The following is a 14,087-nucleotide window of genomic DNA, read 5'->3' as shown; positions in this document are numbered from 1 at the left end:
GTGGTGTTCTACTGGTAGAACCAGTTGTTCATCTTCTGTAGGAAATTTTTTTGTCGCTCTGCTTCATGCCCTTGGATTTTTTGGGTCTGGATTTCACAAAACCCCATCGAAACTTCTCATGGGTGAAAGCAGGTGTAAAAATTAAAGCTGAGATTTTTGTGAGGAGGTGGGCGGAAATAATACTGTGTGTGTTAGTGACATGAAAACTGCACAGAAAAAAATGCATAAAGAGCAGAGGAAGATGAAATCCTAATAAAATCAGATGAAGACAGCTTTTATATCTGTGAAGAACACGCTAACATAAATGTTGTTTTTATTACAAATACCTCAGCCATTACATAACATTCTAACTAAATGCTAATGAGTTAGTTTGTTACAGATTACAAACACATCAAAAGGAGAAGCTGTATATCGTTCACATTGTTTGTGGTTTTATATATCCGACACTGTCTTGATTAACAGTAAAATTATAGTGCAGAATCAACATTATATATACCTTCTAAGTACGATTGTGATAATTTTAGCTGATGCGTATTTGAAAATAATGTAGGCTACGCTTTCAGTAGCTTATAGCATCAGAGACGGGAGTTACTGCACTTTATATTCAGGTACATCAAAAGCACAAGTAGTGCCTGAAGAATGTGGCATCACCCAGTATTGGGTGACTGAGAGAAGAGGGTTCTATTAAATATTTCTCTAATCAATGTACAGTTGATTCCCAGGTGAAATGGCAGCTTTACTCAATTTTTAGTTGGGATATAAGACATAGCTTGTCATGCTCAGATATGTCAAATGGCTTTTCATAGTAAAACCAGCAGTGGCTAGGTTACCAGGGTGTTGGTTTTTTTTTGCTGCAGTGCTTGCTTAGGCTAGCACATCAAACTTTGTCTACTTACAAAATCAAAGCTTTTTAGATTGTCCTCTTGAATCACATAAACAGCTACAGATTGTTTTAAGATTAATATTTTGTGAGCATGTGACTTTAATATTCCTAGATTTCGGTGTTTGTAAATTTAAACATAGATATCAAAATTACTGTAGACGTAAATTGTATTTGTAGGGGTAATCGTTTAAGTTATTCCTGGTGACAGAAAAATTACTCAACCGTTTTGAATCCTCAGCTAAGGCGGAAGTGCAGGAACAGCTTCATTTTGTTTGAGAGGCCAATGATTTTCTCACAATTTAAGCCTTGATACAGGTTAGGACTTAATGTATTTCTTCTATTTCAGAGTAACTGTATATTTGACTGAAGCACCTCACTGTCTTAAGATCAATGCATTAATTGCTTCATTTTGCAAAAAAATCAGTTACTGTATTTACAGGGCTTGTTTTGTAAGATGTTTAGGTTAGCCTGTGCTTCCTGTACGAGTTTATCTAGGTGTACATATAGGTGCACAGCAGAAGTGCTCTAGTAAGGAGGAACAATAACACCTTCTCTTGCCAATATGTGTAAATAATCTGTAGGAAAGACGCAAGTAAGAAAAACTTGCCTTTGGCTTGTGACATAGCTACTTGGTTAATTTGTTGGAGTTGCCTTCCTTAAGAGATGTCTCTCATGCCACAGGATCAAGCTATCGGCATGCACAGATCTTTGTAGTATGCACTAAGCTTTAGATAAGGCAAGGTTTCTTGATAAGTATTTTGATAGTATATTGAGCCTTAATTATTTACCTACTGCATCTTGAAAGCCAAGTATCAAGGGACTTGTGGGGTTTTGTTTTGTTGGTTTTGTTCTTTTGGTTTTTGGTTTTTTTTATCCTGAAGAATAAACAGAGAACAAAAGCAACAGAAGATGTTAAACTTCATCTCTAGCCATTTGGCAGGTGCACTTTAACTTCTATAGAAAATCAGCTCTATAATGCTGAAAGGCAAATACATAAATCTTGGTATGCTGATAAGGCTTTTCTGATTTAGCTCATCTTATGTTTTGTTAAAAAAATAAAAAAGATTGAATCCAGTCTAAAGCAGAGGGCTGAAGTTGACCTGTGTTGTCAGAGCTGTTGTTCAGTGTATCTGCATCTGTTACATTGGGCATCCTTTCAGTGAAGGAGGAGATGGTCTCCGTTCCAAGAAACTAGCAAGTCACAGGGAAAAACATGTAACCAGATATCTGGAGGATGGCAGGCAGCAGGTAGAAGAGACTATGAGCAGCTATGAATTCTCCCCAAGCTGGATCAGACCAAGGAACAAATTCTACCACTTTTGTATGCACAGAAGTGAGAAGGGTTTTTTTTTACTGATGCTGTCAATGGTGTGTCATACGCTGGCACATTTGGCAGTCCTGGCTCACACTAGCACAGTGGGAGTATCTTAAAAGCCTTAAAAACAAATATGCTGTAATATTTCTTAATACAGAGGAGAATTTATGATCATTTTTTGATGTACATGAATTGGGTTCGAAATATGGTAGGAGTTACAGGCAACACGAAATCTGGCTCTTGAGCAAGGTGAGAAGTTTTGAGGGTGGTGGTGACAAGTCACTTTAAGTCATTACGTAAGTGATTAGAGTAACTGAACTAGGTTTTTTCATTGTGCTAAGGTTGTACGAAACTCTGTATAAAATTGTTTATTCTATACATTTCTACCATTTATGAGTGTACTTCCATCTTCAGATTGAACCCTTCAGTAACAAAAGTATCATAAGAAGGTGAACAGAAAAAAATTGGAAAAAATAGCTAGAGAAGAGGGAATTCATTTTGGCACATCTCTTCTAAAGAGGAGTGAAAATCCTTAAGGCTGTAGTCCTAGAGTGCTTCTTACACACTTCCAAAATATTCGGAAAGAGCTCATGAACAGAACAGCTTGTCCAAACATCTAACTGTTTCCTGAAGTAAAAAACATTAGCTGTAACTATTTATGTTACTTAAGAACTGATCTATTAATAGGGGCTTTGGAAAAGCAAGGTTTTGTATAAGAAGTTTTACTTACGTGCAGCTAAGGTCAGGGATACTTTAAAGGTGCAGAAGGAGAGAAATGCTCAGTGACTTGTGGTTCCTTGGGAGGAAACTGCAAGTTGCTTCCTCTGTCAAGAAATGTTAATTATTACAGTGAGCCTTGGAAATTGTGGTAAAGGAACAGGAAATGGAAGTCTTGAAAAAGGTACTTCAAGTTATTCACAGCAAGAAGTAGCTTTACATTTGTCTTAGTCTGTCCTGCCCTCTTGCACTGTCAATTCAACATGGGGCGGGTGGAGAGAGTTGGAAGTATGCCATCAGTTTAAATGGCATTGTTTTATAGCATTGAAGTGTGAGGTCTTTTGCAATAAGAGTATTAAAATGAAAGGGAAAAACGAAACAGTGGAGAGATGGGTAATTTTAAATAGCTGCAACTTCTGCTGCTCATCTCTTGGGAATCTGGTCTATTTTTATGTACCTATTGATTATCTTTCATCAGCTTCCTAAAAGGAAGTGTTTTGCACCAAGCACTGTGACTGACTTAAGGACTCAACACTTGTTCAGCTCAGCTGTTGTTTCTGGTAACTTATCCCAGACAGCCGCCTGCAGAGGAGCAGATCCCGAGCACTGTTCAGCCTGCAGCTGGAATCAGATCTGCTGAAGTACAGCCAGAAGGGAAGAAGGGAACTGCAGTAGTTTTCTGACTTTTTTTTTTCTTAGAAAATCCAGTAATATATGGAGATTTTTTGCTCATACCTTTTTTGCTATAGCGTGCAAGAAGTTCTGCTTGCTTTATTCTTGCAAATAGATCCTCAAACCCACCATCATCAGACCCACCAGGTCTGACTATTCTTTCCGTGCAGTTATATCTAAAAGTAACAAGTATGGACAAGTGCTGACCATTGGAATATTTTCTCATTGGAACAGACGTGGAGACATCTGTATATCATCAGTTGTGTAGCTTCTTCTGCAGCTCTGTTGTGGACTTCCCTTTTGCTTCCCTGTTCTCAGCCTAACAGAGCAACCACTACTTGGGATGCTGCTAAGGAGACTCCCCACATCACTTTCTCTGTGTGTGACAAGAGTGGAAATGCTATTAACTTTTGCCTTTCCATGCTTCTGACTGATGGTGTGCAAGCAAGAAACAAAGTGGTACTTGTGACTGAATGCTAAATGCTTTGTAGTTTTTTTAAGGGACTGCTTGTAATCTTAACAAATGCCTTTAGAGTGTCTGTGGTTGGGATAAACTGACCTAAATTAGTTTGTAAGAAGCCAAGTGAATAGTTGTAGCTTTTTCAGCTAAGAAGTATTCTGATAGGTAAAACAGATCACATTAGTTTTCTGTAATCAGGGAAAAGTGCTGCCTACCGACCTATTGAATACAGTACTTTAATCACAGGTACATAGCTTGTTTCTGCAGGAATTTGCCTTTATTCCCTTATCTTTTTCTCAAATAGACAGCGATTAAGTTTTGAGAGCTTTGACATTTTCTCATTCTTTTAAATAATGGAAATTTCTTTAATAAATGCTTTTGCAAATCTTGAGAATAAGTCTCATTTGGCATCTGCAAGTTGAAAAGCTAATTGGGTGAAAGCCCTTGCATTGTTCTGTTCCCAGAAGTAACAAGAATGCATATCATTATGATGCTTTTTAAAAATTCTTTAATTGTATAGAAACTGTTCTTTCCCTCACTCTCCCATCCCTGTCCTGGCTTTTTCCCAGCACTTCAAAACTTCTGTCACAATTAAAATACTGCAATTTAATGAAATTTCTTAACCATATGCATGAAACTGGAAAATCAAAAAATCTGTCCTACAAAAATTCACTCTAATGATTAGTGAAAAAGAAATAAAGACTTGTAAAGAAATTGTCACACTAAGAAGGAATAAAATAGCCTGCCTATAACATGATCTCTAAAGAAATTTTGAATATTACATTTTTAATTGAAATGCATTCAGTAATCTTGCAAAACATCTAAATTATTGTAATTTATGTTTGAGGATTATCAGAACATGGCAAGAATAGCTGTGTTATGTTAGTGCATTAGGTTTATGGTGTGTTAGTACTCACTTATGTGCGGCATGAACTGTCAATCTCTACTGGAATATCGAAAAATCCTGGCAAAGAAGCTGTTTGAATATACTTCAACTTGAAGAAGGGCTGGGTCTTGAAGTAATGCTGCTAATACAGTACAGTTAGTAGTTATCAGTCTATCATTTTTACTTGAGCTGTGGTGGTGGTATTAATTTCTTCCCACTAGTCTGGCTTATGTAGAGTATATGAATTAGATGCTTATAATACCAGTGAAGGCTGTAGTATGTTTTCTGTGGTCACTGTAATACCTCACTGTGAAGGTAGTAACTGTGGAGTTCTCATATAATACAGGTTGTAGTCTCTTCAAACTCTGGAAGCTTTTAATTGCTGTATCAGTGAAAAACAAGATTTGTTTTGTGTTGCTGCTTTGTTGTGCCTCAATCTAAACTGTGAATTTTGAGTTGGAATTTTAAAAGTAAGTTTCTTCCGCTAGCCTGTCAGTCATTACTATTTGAGTTTGCCAGCAGACATACAGAGAACTATTTCTTTAAGCATGAGTCCATGTTTGCTTCAGTCATCAGTGGGAAGCTATGTGGGATGAAGGCAACCTTCCAAAATCATGACTGTAAGGACAGAAGCAAGATATTCTGGATCAGTGTTGAGATTGGCGTGCTTTTACACCAAGATTGTTCTGGTCCATTCCAGTGGAGTTGAATGCTGAACCCAGTGTGTATTTGGTCTATTGACACATACAGGGTTTCTGATTCTCATCACTTCATGGTACCTGTGACACATGCAACTATGGTGTACAACTTCAGCCGTTAAGTCTGTTCTCTTTTATTATTTGGTTTTGTGGAAACGCCATCAGTATCTTGGCGTAAAGAGCTATGCCTCATTTTGCAAAGCAGCTTGCAGAAAATGTCCAAAGTAAATTTTCTAAACTCAGAAGCCAGATTACAAGCACTTCTGTCAACGTCTTTCAAGCCAGTCATCCGTTTTCTGAGGCTACACAGAAGATTAGAAAATGACAGCTGAGTCTGGACACTGCATGTTTCACTTCTTGAAGATACTTGAATGCTAGAGTAAGTATGGGAGGGGATTTCTGTAGCAGTCTTTTGTGTCTAAAGGTCCTGCTGTTGGAGATAGCAGATGTTGGATTTTAAGTGAAGAATTGTGATGCTGATATTTTAAGCGGAATGAGTTTTAGGGAGTATTATATATTCACTTTAGTATAAGCTATGTGGGTATGCTTCAATTTACTTAACTGTACTTTGGGTGTTCGGGGTGGGGGGGAGTATGTGTGGCTTTGTGTGAGTGATGGAAATGGAGGTGTAGTGATAAGTCTAGTGAAATTCCAGACTAGGAAGTTGTAGAAAATAATAGAGGCTTTTTCTTTCTTTTCCATTTTTAAACTCTGGTGTGATAATTATGCCCTTTTTCATTTTCTAACTTCTGGTAAATGAAAGAATTCTATTCTCCTACTGTTTCATTCTGAAATTCTGAATAAATGATAAAATCTATTTTAGTTGTAAATTTTGCAATACAAAGCTTTTGTCCTTCCTTTACAGAAGATGTAAATTTTCTAGAAAACTGACTAGGAAGAGTGAAAAACTATAATGTAAAGCCATAGCAGCAGTAGTTTGAGGAAGTGTTTTACCTGCTGGGAAGAAGGGCAGGGGCTGAATGGTGGTTGGTCCTGAACTCTGTAAGTCACCTGTTCATTTGCTGTTAGTTGTTATTGCACTTCAGACCTCACTGCCTGCCTGTTCCTTGGGAGCATCTGTTTCTTTCTTAGGTCTCCTTTCCTGTGGTGATGTGCTGCCTCCCTTACAAATCTTGTTTGTTGTTTGGGAAGCCCCAGTGTTTGTATCTTAGTAGTACAAAGTAAAATACGTTGCAGGCTGTTGGTGAGCTTATGAACGGTAACAGTGAAACTACCCCTAAAAAGGTACCAGCCACTCTGCTATTTTGAGTTCAGCTCAAATCACACCATGTAGGAACTGAACTCTTCTCGACTGTAGCAGGAGATAGATGCCTAAATAGATTGGAAGCACTGTGGCTTTAGTCTAAAATTTAAACTGAAATTGAATTTCAGTGCGTCGACCTCTTCCAGTGAGACCAGTGCTTTTTTACAAGGGGGAATTGCTTTAAAATGACAGAGGGTAGATTTAGATCAGATATTCGGGAAGAAATTCTTTACTGTGAGGGTGGTGAGGCAGTGACACAGGTTGCTCAGAGAAGCTGTGGCTGCCCCATCCCTGGCAGTGTCCAAGTCTGGGTTGGACAGGGCCTTGGGAAACCTGGTCTAGTGGAAGGTGTCCCTGCGCATGGCAGGGGGTTGGAACTGTATGATCTGTAAGGTTCCCTCCTACACCAACCATCATGTCATTCTATGAATTTGCAACGTCTTCTGTAGCCAGTCTTACACCATTTATTTTAAATGTTTCATTGATAGTGTTTTGTGCACTTTAGATTTTAGACCTCCTCTAGTGATAAAACTGTATTTATGTCTCAAATGTGGAAGAATCTATAGCCAGAAGAGTACTGAAAAGTGTAATTATAAAGCTGAAGTAGGCAGAGGTATTGCATATGCAATAGTTGAGAACTGAATAACATTTTTAGGGACATGCTTTATAATTTCAGCATTTTGTTCATAAAAATAGTATGTTTGGCTTTTTGCATTATCTCTTTCCTTGTAAAAGGCAAAAATAAGTTCAAGAGCTGTGTTGATGAATAGTTTCTCTTATCCATTAGAAAGTGGGAGACCAAAACTGAGCCACTGGTATAAAATATGGAAGAAAACAATATACGTAAGTGTTGATAGCGTTGAATCCCTGGGTAAGAGTACTGCCATAGATAATATTTAGATAACATTTGTCAAAATATTGAACAGCATTATTTTATACTCTGAATAAAAACATGCAAAAAAATTATCCACAAGCTAAATGAAATGAAAACTGTCCTTTCTTTTCCCAGAGTCTTAACTAACGGCATTGGCACCCCTCTGCCTCTTGAGGGGAGGAGACCATAATCTCTTTGTTACCTGAGGTCACTTCAGAAGGAGAAGATTTCATAAACAGCACAGGTGTCAGAAATTATATTAGTTAAAAGAACAAGTCTGTGTGACATATAAAAATATTTAAGCGTTTTTGACAGTTTTATTGCCAGTGTGCATTTATCCTGTCTGTGGCTCTTTGATCCCTTGTTATATGGGGACATTCAAAAAGACATGCTGATAATGATTGAGCCTATGCATCAAGCTGCTTTTGGCAGGGCTGTTCCACAGAAATGTGATTTCTGTGCATGTTAAGTAAAATATTCATGCATATGTAGTTAAATTTATATTGAAATCTGTGGATAGAGACAAATTTGATATTTGCATGGTTGCTGTCCTTTTATCTGTGGTTTTTCACTTCAGCCAGATGCTCTTAAGTAATTTTTCCTTTTGCTGTCAAGAATGCATTGGAAAAATATGAATAGAACTGACAGATTATTTCAATCTGTGCTAATATTTTTCTGCCATGGGATGTATCTTAAAAGTTTATTTTAAAAGTGTTAGTCACTGCTATTAGTGCCGTGTTAGACTTGAGATGCTCTTAACAAGTTCCCTGAGATACGATTTGTCACTGGTTGTCCTGTTGGAAAGAAATAGTCTAGGTGACTGGTATTTCTCACAGAAGACAGTTCAAGAAGGTGCCTTGCATTCTTTGAGGCAGCAAAAGATATGCTTGTTCTATACATTGCTAGTTTAACATATGCCTTGTGGTGCAGTTAGTTTCTGTGTAGACTTTTTGCGGTTGGCTAATTAAGGTGGTTTGTCATTGCTTAGCTTAGTAGCTCTACTTAGACTGTTAGGTGTCTCAGAACTGATGCAGATACATTTGTGGGTGCTCATTTCTGGCATCCGTGGAATACATTTTTAGAAGATGCATCTGTGGGATAATGACCTAGAATGGCTTTCTTCTGTCATGATCTGTTTTCAACTCATCATATTTAGTTTTGGTAGTGTTTTGTAAAGACTTTCTTAGGCTTTAACGGGAAGTAATTTGAAGAATGATGGAACCAGAAAAGCCTTCTTTGCTGCAGCTTTGTCTCATGACAGTGCTTTGGTTCTAAGGAGCAAAACTGAATTTGATTTTCCTTTTGGTGTCTGTTAAGAATGCTCTACAGATTATCTAGTGTCTCAGCCTGTGCTACAGTTTTATTCTGCTGAGGTGATGGATGCAGAAGAGATGTTTTTTAGAAGGGTTTTATTTTCCTACCCAGCCATCTGCCTTCACAGAATTTATAGAATCAGTGCAATCTTTGCATTGTGTACCCTCTTTCAATCTTTGCTGAAAACTGGTGAGCCCAAAATCTAGAGATGGGAAAGAAAAATGGAGATGGAAATGTGTAGTAGCTTGGCTTTCTAAGTATAGATAAAACTTAGTATAGATCTTATTCAAAAATGAGTTGTAGTGAAATCTACCCAGAACTCTTTGAAGATCTGAAGAGCTTCTATTCTTGCAGATAATAAAGCCATGTCTGAGGTGCTCAAAAGTTCACAAAGTCTTTACTGCAGTTTTCAGACTTCTTTGCAAGAACCTACTTAACAATGAATCCTGTTGCAAAACTGCTCTTGGCAGGGGAGGGAAATCCTGACCTTAGATTCTTTTTTTTTTTTTATTAAATATTTTTTTTTTATTAAATACTTTTATTTGATAGAGGCTTTTGCTACTTAAGTGTGGAAGTTTATGAAGCTTGTTTCATGTTGTCATTAAGCTGACTAGTGCTGAAGCTGTTACGAATTTTTAGTAGTGGGATAAATGGCCAAAATGTGGTTTTGAATAATTGATCCAGAGAACCTCAGTCCAGAATGGTGCTTTGGCACTAGAGAGCTCTAAATAGAAGGTCATTAATGAAAATATTGTATTGTTCATAAATACCCATGTCAGAGAAGTGAAGTCAGTATGTTTAATCATAATTAATTTTTTACGTGCAACCTTCTCTGCAAAATCATGGATTCAGTAATTACATAATGTTTTTGAGTGTTCATTCAAAATAACTGAGTTCCTTGTTAATGGTTTACTAATGAAGCACGAAGAAGGCTTTTTTGGCTTCCAGGTACATTGAATACAGTATCCTATGTTTCTTTGTTTTTAATTTGCTTTTTATTTCTGTAGATGGTCTAAATTAGTCTTTCTTTTTTCTTTCTGAAGATCACACATTTTTTCAGGATTTAATATCCAGCTGCAGATTATGCTCAGATCTTACAGTTAGGAGGCAACTTCTTCAGTGATGTTCTCGAATCTGAATACGTCAGACTTACTGGTGAAATGAAACCTTTCCTTTCTAGGTGAAACTTTAATGCCATGCTGCTTATCTGGGTTATTGATCACAGTGGTGTTTTGAAATTAGTAACACAGAATTTGGAAATAGCTACTTCTAACATTAACCAGGCTTGTGGCAAAAAAAAAGGGGGGGGGGGGAGGGTTGTTTTTTGGTGTTTTTTTTTTCCAGTTGTATTGTTTAGTTCCAGAACTTAGTAGAACCATGTTCTTCAGTGTGCCGGGAACAAAGCTATTTTAAGAAAAGTAGAGTTATGACTTGATACAAATGATAAATTTGTATATGATGCTTTTTGTCCCTTAACCACTTTCTTCAGAGTGCTTAAAATAGCACGTCTTTCTTGGATATATTTCTTGTTTTCTCCTTTGAGAGAACTGCTGATGTGTCCCAGTTATGACTAAACTTTTGTGTAGTGTTTTTTATGACATTTCCTACTTCATGGATGGGTTTTTGAGGCACTGAGATTTGAAGGCTCTAGCAAATCTTCAGCAGGTTTGATTCTTGAATGGTGTGCTTTGTCTTAAATCATTCCAGGTCATCCTTCTCCAGATTTAGCTAAAATATAGCCTTCAGAGTGGAGGTAGCAGGGACTAGATAGCTGTGTTAAATATGGAATGTGGGAATTATTTACTTACTGTTGTTGAGACTTCAGAGTCCCAGGAAGCTAAAAAACAGGTTACTTGTCCTATCTGATTGTGTGCTTGTAGGCTAAATAGGCGTGGGATATGGGATTTATGATGATAGGCCTGCATAAAAGGTAACTGAAATATTGCTGTCTCTTTGACATGGTTACACTTATGTAAAAAAATACTTTTTTTCCGATGGTTTGAAAATGCAGCTTATAAAATACAGACCTACAGTTTGCTATGAAGTCATCTGTGCTTACATCAGCTAGCATGGGATGTCTGAAAAATACAGAGAATAGTAATTCTCTGTAATTTTCTCCCATAGTGGAGGGATGGTGGATGCTATGCTTCAGAGGTACATGGAAACATATTAATTGGAAGACCATAACAGAAAGAATAGTTATTTCCCATGGCAATAGCAAGAACTGAACTTAGTGGAAAAGGTCTGTGTGGTAGGTATTGGATTTGGGGTTTTTTTGTTTGTTTGTTTGTTGGGGTTTTATTATTTAAAATACATAATTCTGCATTCTGTTTGCAATTCTACCAACTATAAGTATTTTAGAAGGTACAAGTAAATATTCCTTAACAGAGGACCAGGGTATCTAGAATTTGTGGCAGCTACTTACTGTGCTAATTTCTGTACACATACTTCTGAGTTCATTGCAGCATTTAAATAATCCAGCTAGTTGCACTCTGAAAAAATAGTCTTGTACAGAAATTAATATAATAATTTTAACCTTAAGATCTTAATGCCATAATGAAGGTCAGTTAACTTACTTGATAATGCTACAGAGCAGCTGAAAGGTAATTATTGCTCCAGAATTTTGGAAGCATTGCACCTTCTGTAATTATGCATAATAGTAACTGTAGTCATTCAAAATGAACTGCTGACTTGCTTAAGTTTCTTAATAGTGCAGTGAACCCTGCCAGCTGCTGTTACTGCTTGTACGGTTGCCTGTCCTGCTCACTATCATAGTAGTTACTAACTTTGGTAAGTAGTTCTGAGATCTTTTATATGTTGCTGTTCTTTAGAGGTCTACAGCTGTCTTGTGTTCTTACTCATATGACAATGAGTCTAAACCTGGGGGACAGCAGCACTTCGCTTTGAAGGATTTGACTAATAGAGTTCAAACTAACAGCACCTTAACTGGTAACAAGAAAGATTCAATGTAGGGCAAATTGGGAATTGCTTGGTGAATCTAGTACTTGCCAACCTATTGTATGCAGAAATTAAACAGTAGCTAAGAAATTACCTGAGTAATTTTCTCCTACAGCGTTCTCCCCCTCCCCCCTTTTTTGTTTGCCAATTTTTGCATTATTCACCATTGTGAAGCTACTTCTTGTTTAGGAAATCTGGGGCTGGGATGAGTCTTGGGCTGAAAATTAAAACTGTATGAGTTATTCTCATTTGAAAGAGTGTCCAAGCATAGCTAAGTATCAAGTAATTATAGTGTATTACTAGATATGGTTATATACACACCAGAGGGCTTGTTTGCTACCCATGTGCTGCTTCTAATTGTCTGACCAATACCTTTTCTGTTTAATGCTCCAGGATGATTGTGGTAGACTCTTTATCATAAATACAAGTCTGGGAGCAGAGGGTAACTGGAGAATTGAAGGCAAAGAATCTGCCAGGTTGTTTCACAGATGTTTTACTGAAGAATTTACGATAAACTGAGTTTCCTCATAGAAGAGGAAGCTAATGTCTGACTTAGCCTCCAGCTTGATAAACTAGTCTGCCTGGATTCAGATCTCCAGACTGGCTGAAAGTGAGCCGTGAATAATACTAATGGGCAAAGCTTGACATGTTGTTGAATTACAAATAACTATTAGGGCTACCCGGAATAGTGAAGGGTTGCTTGAAATCGTGACTGGTAGCTGCAAAGATAAGCTTGTCTAAATTCATGTTTCTGGCTGATTTTTTTTCTTTCCTGTGCCTGCAGTGATGCTTGAGTAGTGAGCTGTGGTTTCCAGTGAAAGCTTGCAGCCTCTATATGTAGGGGTTTTTTTGATAGATAAGGAAGGAATGGCCCAACAGCCATATCTGAAATCTGTTCTGGTTACATGGTCCGCTTGGTAGGCCGGGTTCACCCTGCTTCCATCCTGTATTTTGTGGGTTTGGATGATTTGAGGAATGACTTCTGGTGTAAACACATGCTGTTGAAATAGCCAAATGCTGACCAGTCTGGCAAAAACTCTGGGAGTTGCTTTCTGTTTGTGAGAGGGGAGGATGTATTGCTTAGGCATGTATGTGGCCCTGTCTGAAGTTGAATATTGTTCCTGTTGCAACAATCTGCATGGATTTCAATAGAATGGCATCTGGCCTAAATGTTGCTGAAGCTGGACCTTGCCAAGGTTATTTGCCATCATTATTTCTTAATTTTTCCATTTGTGGCTTATAAATTGAGGTAGAAGACAGAAGAAGGTGGGAATGTTATCATAAATGAAACCGCCCAATCTGTTGATGTTGTTTAGTGTCTGTCATGACCAAATAAATGCTTTATTCTTTATAAAGCTTGTCCATGCAGCCTCTTCTTAACATGAGCGCCTTGCATGTGAATCAAGTTCCTTCAGAAGATAATCTGAGGCTCTGAGTTTGACCAGGGAGTTTGTTGATCATCAACAAGAGGGCTTAAACAGGTTGTCGTGCTTCTTGCTCTCTGCTTTTAGAATAAAACACAAGAGTATTTGAACATACATAACTACTGTGGAATTCATATGAAAGTATATTAAAATATATTGTGTTCCTGCCTGATGATGAGCAGCAAATCTGGCAAGTTCCTATTAAGTACTACTAACAGAGTGTCAGTGATAATTACTAGGGGTTTTTTTTTTCTGAAGTCCTGCTATTCTGGGAGGAGAGAGATGACCTTCTCTAACAGCCCTGTAATTCACTGCTGCAAGAAGAATAGCGTAACTCTTGGCTTAAGAGATTCTTCCCTTCTCTGTCTGAACATACCATGTGTTCCTAGTTTTGGGAAAGAAAACTTCAGGGGGTGGGGAGGGGAGGAAGGGGACACAAACTCAGATTCCAGAAATGCTACTACAGGTAATGGTATCTCAGCACTTGGCTTCAGGAGTGGGTGAAGTCATTGAGCTTCCCAGTGGGGAGCTAGCTGCTGGTGGAAACTGCATGTTTGGTTTTTGGGTTTGTATTTTGTTGTGTTGTTATTGTTTAGGTGTTGGGGGTTTGGTTTGGTTTTGT

The 14,087-nt window shown here is 37.7% G+C and overlaps 1 protein-coding gene across 19 annotated transcripts in view; it reads left to right on the top strand.

Moving 5' to 3' along the window:
• PRRC2C (proline rich coiled-coil 2C) overlaps positions 1–14,087 on the top strand; it is a 78,431-nt gene that overhangs the window by 2,735 nt on the left and 61,609 nt on the right. The gene's annotated exons all lie outside the window — the stretch shown is intronic.

The sequence above is a fragment of the Lathamus discolor genome, chromosome 3 (genome assembly GCF_037157495.1).
Source record: "Lathamus discolor isolate bLatDis1 chromosome 3, bLatDis1.hap1, whole genome shotgun sequence".
In the NCBI taxonomy this organism is placed as follows: Eukaryota; Metazoa; Chordata; class Aves; order Psittaciformes; family Psittacidae; genus Lathamus; species Lathamus discolor.
The sequence above is the reverse complement of the archived record's forward strand: the minus strand, read 5'-3'. Positions and strand labels throughout refer to the sequence as shown.